This window comes from Notothenia coriiceps, unplaced genomic scaffold, assembly GCF_000735185.1.
Source record: "Notothenia coriiceps isolate Sejong01 unplaced genomic scaffold, NC01 NC01_scaffold00019762, whole genome shotgun sequence".
Taxonomy (NCBI): domain Eukaryota; kingdom Metazoa; phylum Chordata; class Actinopteri; order Perciformes; family Nototheniidae; genus Notothenia; species Notothenia coriiceps.
This window is the reverse complement of record NW_011352463.1, coordinates 33,439-43,457: the sequence shown is the minus strand read 5'-3', so window position 1 is coordinate 43,457 and position 10,019 is coordinate 33,439.

Sequence of the window (10,019 nt, the reverse complement as noted above, 5' to 3'; positions counted from 1 at the left end):
CACACACACACACACACACACACACACACACACACACACACACACACACACACACAGTTGAGCCCCCTGGATTGTTTCCACTCCTCTCAAACTGATTTAGGCTCATTCGAACACACACACACACACACACACACACACACACACACACACACACACACACACACACACACACACACACACACACACACACACACACACACACACACGTAGTAACACACTCCCCTCACATTTAGCTTGGCAGAGGAATTTCTTCAGCAAATCTTTATGTTGGAATGAATATTAGAGTTTTATAATTAGTTCTGAACTCTTTAATCCTTTAAATTCAGTAAAGTGTATTCTCAGGTGCAAAAAGCTCTGTTATTTATTTTTTATTTTGGCCTTTCAAACACCCCGTCTATTGTTTTCTTTATTTGTCCCGCCTTAAATAAAAATCAAACCATTTTTGATAACTTAACAATTACTCCAAATATGGCAATTTCCAGACAGAAGTAAAACAAGAAACATGTTTTAAAAAATATTGTAATATTAGCCACAGCAGTTGCAGGTTTTCTCTGCCTTGCAAGAAGTCCGTAATCTTTTTTAAAGGTGTATTTTCATTTATTATCTACCAATAATTTATTATGTGCCGTTTCATAGCAATAAGAGGAGCTTTGAAGCACAGCCACTATGGAGCTCCATCAGATTCTCTGATCCCTCTCACATACAGTCAGACCTGACGTTTCCTCTGCACTCAGACACTTTGAACTCTGTATGCTAATGTTGACATACCAGGCCGACAGCTCTTGGTCATGAGGCTCATTATCCGTCTGTTACCCTGCAGGATGATCACCATCATTACTCCAACAAAGCAGACACATCCATTCATGGTGATGGTCAGCATTACAGGAAGGGCTCAGATTCCAGGCGGGCTTTTCTCTTGTGTCCCCCGGGGGGCAATATAGGGATAGATGGAGGGATGGAGGGATGGGTGGTAGGAAGGTAGGTGGCAGATGAGCCTGCAGGCATGTCAGATATGCCAGGACTGTGAAATGTAAGCACATACACAAATAAAGGCATGTAAAGAGTATGCATGAGAACAATCTCTGACTGTCTTTTTCCTGCTTTCACACACACACGCGCACACACACACGCACACACACACACGCACTCACTCAAAGGTCTGCACCCCTCTCAACCACAAGGGGAGGAAGACCCACAGGTGGTTATGGCAGGAACACATTTTGGCACAACCGTTAATACAGATGCAAATTTCCCAGTTATGCCCTTCAGATTTTAATTTCAAACTGTCCGAATAAATCGGATAAAAATAAGGGAAATAAACGTGCCACACGTGGGTTTGACATTTGAATGAAAGACAGAATGCTCCCTGTAGCACATGCACCCCACTTCAGTGTGTGTAGTTCGTGTCACTCTATTTGCGTGCATGTGTGTGTGTTGATGTCCCTCTCTCTTTCCAGCTGCAGCTCTCATGCTGGGGCCTCCTCCTGGTAGCCATTATGGGTGTGTTTGTGTGTGTGTGTGTGTGTGTCTGGGTGGTCTAGTCCCGTCTCCCTCCCTCTAATAGTTTTATACTGTTCTGCCCTGGCGGTGCCCGAGGGCAGTGGAGGGTTGTGAGGGGGGGTGGGGTTAGGGCGGCGGGTGTTGCAGGAGTGTGTGAGCAGCCCCGTGGAGAGGAGCAGACGACAGGCCTAATAAAGCTTCACAGGGTCTAGGCCCATCGCTCTCAGCACTTCCTCCCCGCTGCCCTCTCTGCTCCCTCGGTCCGCCACTACCCCCCCGCAGGCACATGTGGTCCAGCCCTAATGGGACCCAGCTGGACTCCCACCTTCCCTCACTTACGGACCCCGGCCCCAGCTCTCCTCCTCTCTGTACTCCTCGCTCCCTTTCAACGTTCAGCCCCAGATGGCACTCCTTCAGGCAGGATACTCACTGCAGTGCTGGGGGATGTGTTTCGTATCCTTTTTTATTTTTCCCCTGTCTTTCTCACTTCTTGTCTGGTCACAATGAATGGCGGCCATGCGATGTGGTTTAAGTCAAGCTTCCCAAGGACTCAATGTGTAGGAGAAAATATAAGTGATGAGGCTGTCTTGGCATGCAGCCGGCCCTCACTGATGCCTGGGATCAGGGGTGTAAAGTAACTAAGTAGATTACTCAAGTACTGTACCTAAGTTCAATTTTAACTTTACCTGAGTATTTACATTTTTTGCTACAATTCAAAGGTAAATCGTGGAGTGCTAGTGGAGTACTTCGTGACCACAGAGCGTGAACGTTGTGATCAGCTGTTTTAGCGCAGTTCTCCGGTGAAGGGGGGGAGTCTCCCTCCGCAGCCGGTTGGCGTAGTTTTGGCACAATTCCGTTGTACAGACCGACGTTAACAGCAGCCCCGTCTGTGCACACAGAGACCGACTCTGTTGTCCGGTGATCCAACCGCCTTCTGGAAAAGCTTCACAAGTACGTCGGTACGCAAATGCGCTTTGTGACACAAGTGACGGTACGCATTTCAGATTGTTGCAGCGCATGCGTACCTGCCAGTTATGTGCACCCCTAATTATAATCAAAACATATTATATGTATTAATAGAAAATGGGCCATTCTGCATAATGAGTATACTTTTGGTACTTTAAGTATATTTAGATGCCAGTACTTTTACTTGAGTAACATTTTGATTGCAGCACTTTTACTTGTAACAGATTATTTCTACTTTTACTTAAGTACAAGATCTGAGTACTTCTCCCACCTCTGCCTGGGATCCCTCGACTCTCTGGTACTCGTTTTCCCCGGTGCCACCCCAGCCAGTCGTTCACACGTCAGACTCCCCACGGCCGCCATAATCAGTGCCCCCCCCCTCTGTGGTGAGGTAACATTTGTTCCCCAGACCTTCCCTGCTTCATCTCTCTGGAGTCCCAGCCTCGGCATGTAAACAGGGCGGTCCCAATTGCCCGTCCCTGACTTTTTATGGCACCAAGGCAGAGCAAACAAACAAACTGGAGAACTTTACGCAACAGCCTGCGAAACATTCTCACAGTGCTACAGGCGACAAGTGTTGCCAAGTCCCCTCAGCTGTAATTCAAGCACGTACACATGGAAGTGTGCTGACATGAAAGCAAATGGGCATGAATTTGCACATGCATACCACGGCCTGTGTTCCCTGCAGAACATGACATGACTTCCATACAGAGCAGTTTATGATGGAAGGGTTGTGTAATGCATCACTTCATCACTGTGGTAGAACCAGAGAGCCTATTTTATAGATTTTTTCTGACAGCAAATCTTTATAACTCTACAAAAAGCGAAACAGTGACGACTTGGACATGATATTTTTGCGGCTGGTTTCAAATGCTGACAGAATGGCAAACAATACATTTTTTTAAACACTTCCTCTTTGCAGCAGTAAGGGAGGGACTTTTATCCTAATCACCCCAGACGGTGCATAGTGCGCAGTGTCCCATAACGTCTTATCATTCTCAGACCGTAACTAGATGTTCACACTGATGAACGGTTGAGCTCTGGCTGTGTGGTCCCTCTCTCGGCCCCTGCATATGGTGTCATAGCGGTTCCCCCCATGTCAGAGATGAGAGGGCGCTGGGTTTGTGCTCTTGAATTCATTATCTCTGACCAAATCCTTCCCTGTGATCACAGTCAGGATGGTGGCGGAGCAGCTCGGGGAAGTCGTTCTTCCTGTGCATCTTTTACGACTACAATCTGTGGTGCTCTCCTGCGCACACGATGGATGTGCTAAATTGTTACATGTTAAGTAAAAAAAAAATCTAAAGATGCACAAACAAATGTATTATAAATAGATACATCTATCTGACAACAGGTTCTGTATTTAGACCAAAACCAACAATGTGTTAGTCCATCTCTAAATATTTGTAGCTAGTGAAAACATAAATCATTAATAAAATAACTGATTTATATTTTTATTTAGGAAATGTTTAAGACTAAATGTAGATGGAAGATATCAAAATGAGTAATTCTTAAATAAAAGAAAATATCAGTCAAACAGAAGTCAATATTGTGTTTTTATTTGGGACTATTTTCCGATCCAGATTTGGTAAGATAGTGAAATCTATGGCAGAATTATTGTGTATTCGCCGTCGACTCAAAAATAAACCACAGTGCCCTAATTTGTTTTTGCGAAAGAACCTTGTTTGACAATAATGGAGGTCTCTGGCACTTTGGTTTTAAGCTATACAATTAAATAGCATATACAGAAATATCCTTTGTGTCTCAAGGATGCACACATGTGTGTTTTGTGAGAAACACTGAATGTAAACACACTGTAACGCTGTTTGTTTATAAGGAAGTTCCGCAGGGTATCTTTAAGCACAGAGGAAAAGGAGAGTTTAGTTTTGGGCTCAGTGTAGGTTAAGGATCATCCCTTCACAATCCCCCTTCCATTTAGTCCTTACACTGGTCTTCTCTGAGGTGGCTTTCCAGGGGGATTGAAACCATGACTCCTGCCCCCCCCCCCATCACCATACGTCCACATATCCTGCAGCAGAGGAGGCCCCAGAGTGTTTATGTGCGGCAGACGCCCAGGCTAAACAGGAAGGGACAGGAGACCGTCACTGGGGACTCCCGACGCAGACCCACATCAACAAGCCCTCTCAGTGCGGATCAAGTTAGCCATTGCTCGTTTAAATGAATATCACAAACATTACCGTAGGCCGAACGCCTAAACGTGGCCACACATACAGTAGGCCAGGGCACTGTGGGTGGTAGTGTGCACGCTGCTGTGAAAGAGTATGTGTTCACACCTGCGGTATGTGTACGTTTGAATATGCGTTCATGTTTGAGTGTTGATGTGTGCGCGGACCAGCAGTGTAGTCATACTCGTGACAAGCCAGGCAGAAGGAGACGCTACACTGTCCATGCAGGGCTTTATGTGAGCTGTTCAGACAGAAAAATAAATACTGCCAGAGGAGAGGAGAGGAAAGGGAGTCTGTAAGAAGTCAGGGAGCCGCAGTGTGGACGGGAGGGACGGATGAACCATCCTGTTTAAGAAACCTGAACGCACTCTTGTTAAGGAGCAGTAATATGTGTTTGTGTGTGGCAGCAATAACACAGTTCCAAGACTTGGCTCTGTGTCTACACATAAGCCTGTGTAACCCTACACACCTCCCTGATGATGTCAGATTAGCATTAAGCGTGCGGTCGGGCCTGTGTTTATACGTGTGTGCAGGGTTGGGAGGGTTACTTTAAAAATGTAATCCGTCACAGTTACTCGTTACCGGTAAAAAAACTCATCAGTAACCTAATCTTAGTATAACAATATAAAAGTAATGTCACCTGATGATTTATTTCCGTTACTATTGGATTACCTCAATATCAAAGGCAATGCACGTAGAGTCAAGAGAAAACAAATATCAATACCATGTTTTTAACTCGAGTGTTTTATGAAAGACAGCAGAACAATGTGCCCTTAGAAAAGAAGAAAAGAAGACATTTAGTATCACCATCCCCATTTCTTTTTAAATGTAACAGTAATCTGATTACATCTGTTGAAATGTATCTGTAAGGGAATACAGTTGCCTTTTTATTTGTATCCTGATTACGTAATCCCGTTACTCCCCAAGCCTGTGTGTGTGAATGTGTGTGAACGTGCGTTCGATGTGGCGAACGAGATGTCTGGTATTGTTTTTTGGGCAGCAAGAGAAATGTAAACAGCGGAAGGTAGTGGCTAAGGGAGAGTGGAATAGCGGTTTCATGTGTGTGTTTGTGTGTGTGGCGGAGGCATGGTGACATCAGCGGCTGGGCAGGGCGTGGGTGAAGGGGCTCTGGTCAGTGTGAACGTTGAATCTGTCACACACACGTCGCCTGCCTGCACGCCACGCTCACAACAGAGCACTCAGACACTGGCACGGCCGGACGACTGGCTGACGGCGGGCTGCCAAAGCATGTCAGCTCTGTGGCAGCTTAAATGTTTCAGCCGGCAGTCTGGAAAGAGAAAAGTAACAGTCACAGCAAACGTTGGCATCCGATTTCTACATTAAAAGGTTTCCATCTCGACCTCATAGCCAATGCTGAAAGTAAATGGTGTGTACTTTCCTACGGTAAATTAAACATTTTAAGGTCAATTAGGATGAAGTTGATTAGAATTTTCGCTTTCAAGCGGATTAGGTTAACTTGAGTTACAAAGCGCCGCTACTTAAAGGAAGGGAAAAAGAAAAACTGAAATATAGCTGAGAGGTAAATCCCTTTAATCTCCAATCTGTAGAGCAGCAGCGTACACGTGGCAGTGTGCCAGACGAGTGTGGATGTTGCCAATTCCAGCAGTGAGACGTTCAGAAATGCCCACCTGTTTTCTTTCCTTCACTTTTAATATGTATTAATGTTAGACGCTACTGTGATGAGGGCTCATTTATCAAGCGTATCAATTTCTGATTAATAAAAACTCTCCTTTTGCTCTAACCTGTCATTTAAATCTCAGCTTGGAGAGTCATCTTTTCTTTTCATTGCAATAAGTAGTTCAGGCTCAGTTCAAGAAGAGGAAGAACCTGTATCAACCCAGGAAGTGTTGCTCTGCAGCTGAACCAGTGCACATGGTGCGAGTTCCCAGTCTGGAACGCCACCTGAGGACGGACTTCCTACTTGTTAACTCGGAGATACGCCATATCTGAGATCATCATTCAAAATGGAGTCTCCGCTTATGAACATTAAGAGAACTCTTTGATAATATACAATTTGTAGCTCTTCTGTATTATTTTTGTCCCATTAGATCAACTGTATATATGGTACTGCTCGTCTTTTATCTGTGTTCATGCTGCTATGATGTTTGTATTCACAAAATACAAAATAAGGCGTAGTTATAAATCGGTATTGCTAACAATAGCAAACCTGAGGTGACTGCCAATGCTGTAAACAAGGCAAAAGACTATCCATCTCATTCCGACTTACTGGAATGCAGTCAACTCCGATGTGACGTCCGACTTTCAATGTAAATGGAACGCAGCATTAGACCTCAGGTGAGGCGATGTGTAAGGAATATTCCCAACAGGCATGAATAGAGTATCACATTTTACAGTAGTGTTGGATTAAGTGTTTTGGTTTGGACCACCAGTGAGGGAAGGGGACCTAGCGGAGAATGATAAAACTTCTCTCAGGGCTCATCGGTTCTCTTTCTCCCTCCACCAGAGGAGGTGGTCCTCTCTTTTTCTGTAGTCCGTCTTTGATCCCAGTCTCTCTTCTTTCCCCACGATTCATCCTCCTGGCGCAGACAAAGCCTGCCCTTCCAACAAAAACGCAGCCGCTGCCTTTCAGGGCCAAGCGTCAGGCTGTTGAGGAGAGGAGACAACGGGAGAGGAGCAGGGGAGCCGGGAGGAAAGAGAGGAGAGGAGAGCATGCAGTTTTACCCACACCGGAGGTCTGGGTGCAGCCCCCGGCTCTCAGTACCCTACCTCCAGAAGACTTTATTCAGAGACTCACCTAATGAACACTCCTGCCCTCATTCAGTCCCACAATGGAGCCCTCCACTGCCATTGAGCCGGCTCACAATGGAGAACATCGCTCCAATTAAACCCCGGAGACAATGAGCCGGGGTAGGTGAAGGGGTGGAGCTGTGTTTGTAATATGTGTGCGTATGAGGGGTTGAGCTGGGGGGTCAGCAGGGTAATGAACAGGCCCAACCTGGCGGATCTCTTCGGAGGTCCACTGAAGTGCCGTTGCCTCTGATGTGCTATTTGGATCAGTAAGAAGCAATTAGGTGCCCATTCCCAGCACATCCCCATACCCTTATCCTCCCCCAGGCACATCCTGTGTGTGTGTGTGTGTGTGTGTGTGTGTGTGTGTGTGTGTGTGTGTGTGTGTGTGTGTGTGTGTGTGTGTGTGTGTGTGTGTGTGTGTGTGTGTGTGTGTGTGTGTGTGTGTGTGTTCGAATGAAGAATAGGAAAGAAAAGTGCAGTCATGAGCTGGAGTTGGCAACATTAGCAGAAAAGAAAATCATGAATAGACAGGTGATCATACCGGAATTTTATGGCAGAACAATGTTTGTTTTGTAATTACACAAAAATAGATATTTAAATGGTATCACGACCAGTGCAATATCTTGCTTTACCATATTGTACCGTTTAAAAAAAAAAAAACACACAGCTGGGCAAGTTCTGTAGCAATTGCATTAAGAAAGGCAGGACAGGGTGGGAACAAATCGACAGAGTTGGTACGTGAAGAGAAGGAACATGTTAACAAAGAAGGCAAAAGAGAAAGTAGAGAAACATTTTCTTAAAGCATCAAAATGGTGTAACTAAATAAAATACAAAATCCCTACAAATATAAGCCGCCATTGACGAAGAACAAGCTTTAATATTGATGCGAAGATGTGTTTAGGGATTTGCAGAGGAGAGGGTAAAACAAAACCACACATAAAATATGTATCAATGTGTCTTGAGCAGAGGCTCCAAAGGCTCCCGTAATGTTGTACATCTAATTATTGACATTGATGCTCAAAATACAGAGTCTGCAGAGACGTGACATTTGACGGAGGCAGAGGCGGGCAGATAAGCCAACAAAGGCCAGCACAAAGGCCGGGTCTGGGCCATGATAATGCCGCTCGGCGCACATCCCGCTCATGAATATGGCAGCTGTGGTGGTGACAGTGTTAGCAGGAGTGTGTGATGCATGCTTATACTGCATCTTACTGCATCTGTTTGCTCGTGTGCCCATATGACCTGACCAACAAATTATGCACGTCCTCACTGACATGTGCATGTATTACTATATCCCACTGGTGTGAAGGCATGCGTGTGTCTCTATCTGCCCGTGCTCGCTCCCTCTGGGGCTAAAAAGTCAATCAAGTAGTCTGTCAGGGGAGCAGGACACACACTCTGCCCAGGGATCAATGCCCCTCACCCCTGGGACTCTCGCTCAGTCAGTGGGGGGGCATCCAGAGCCCTGCAAAGCTCCTTAAATCCCTCTTACTTAGGCCTGTCACGATAATTAATTTTGTTGGACGATACATTTTCCCAGAAATTATTGCGATAAACGATAATATTGTCGGCACCACTGAGAAAGATAATATATAATAATAATTCAAGTAAATCCTTTCCAACAGAACTTTGTATTGAACATTCAACTTTGCAAATGAAATGTGAAATAATATTCAAATATATAAACTATATATAATAAATAAAATCAATACATTTAATTATAACAAATTAATTAAAATCACACACAACCAAAACAATCAATTAAATAGACCCAGGCTGTAAAACAGAGCTCTTTCTCTTATTTATTTATATATATATATAAATAAATATATATAAATAAAAAAATAAATATGAGCACATATTGTGTCACAAGCAAAAAAAACCTCCTTGAAACAACAGTCAAGTGTACATCCCACTGTCCATACAAAGACCCAGATGCCTCAACATGCCATATCCAAATCTGTACAGTATTTCAAAGATTTCGAGCAAGGAACACCAACGTGTTTGCATTGTCCGCTAAATGCATATTTGATTGCAAACTGTAGGGAAGGTGGGGGCTCTCGAACTGCCGTGTTTGCTCCCAGCTGGGAACACGGAATGGGTAGGTTGTGTTTCAGGTGCAGTTTAAGGTTGCTAGCTTTTGTTGCTAGCTTTTAAAAAGAAATACAACATACCACCCGGCTCATTCAAGTCCATAGGTTCGCCTCGTTGATTTGGCTTAAATCCAAAATATTCCCACACCGGAGATGTGGAATTAGGTTTTGCAACCACTTCCATTTAACTTCAAATTCCCCTCGAGTAAGTCACACGTTGTCTCCTGCTTGTCTGTATATTATTAATTTGACTGCTGCACGCGGAGTGTCCTGACCTGGCTGTGTCATGGGCTGCAGTGTTTCCCCTAGGATGGAGTCATAGCAGCGGTGCTAAGGCATGTGGGCCCAGCATAACGTGAGCGCGGAGCGCGTGGAATTTGTGTGTGTGCGCGTGCGAAGTGTGCCCCGACAATTTGTTTCTATGTGTCTGTCAACACAAGAAAGGCTCTTAAGGCCTAGTACCAGGGCCGGTTCTAGACAATTTGCTGCCCTAGGCGAGATT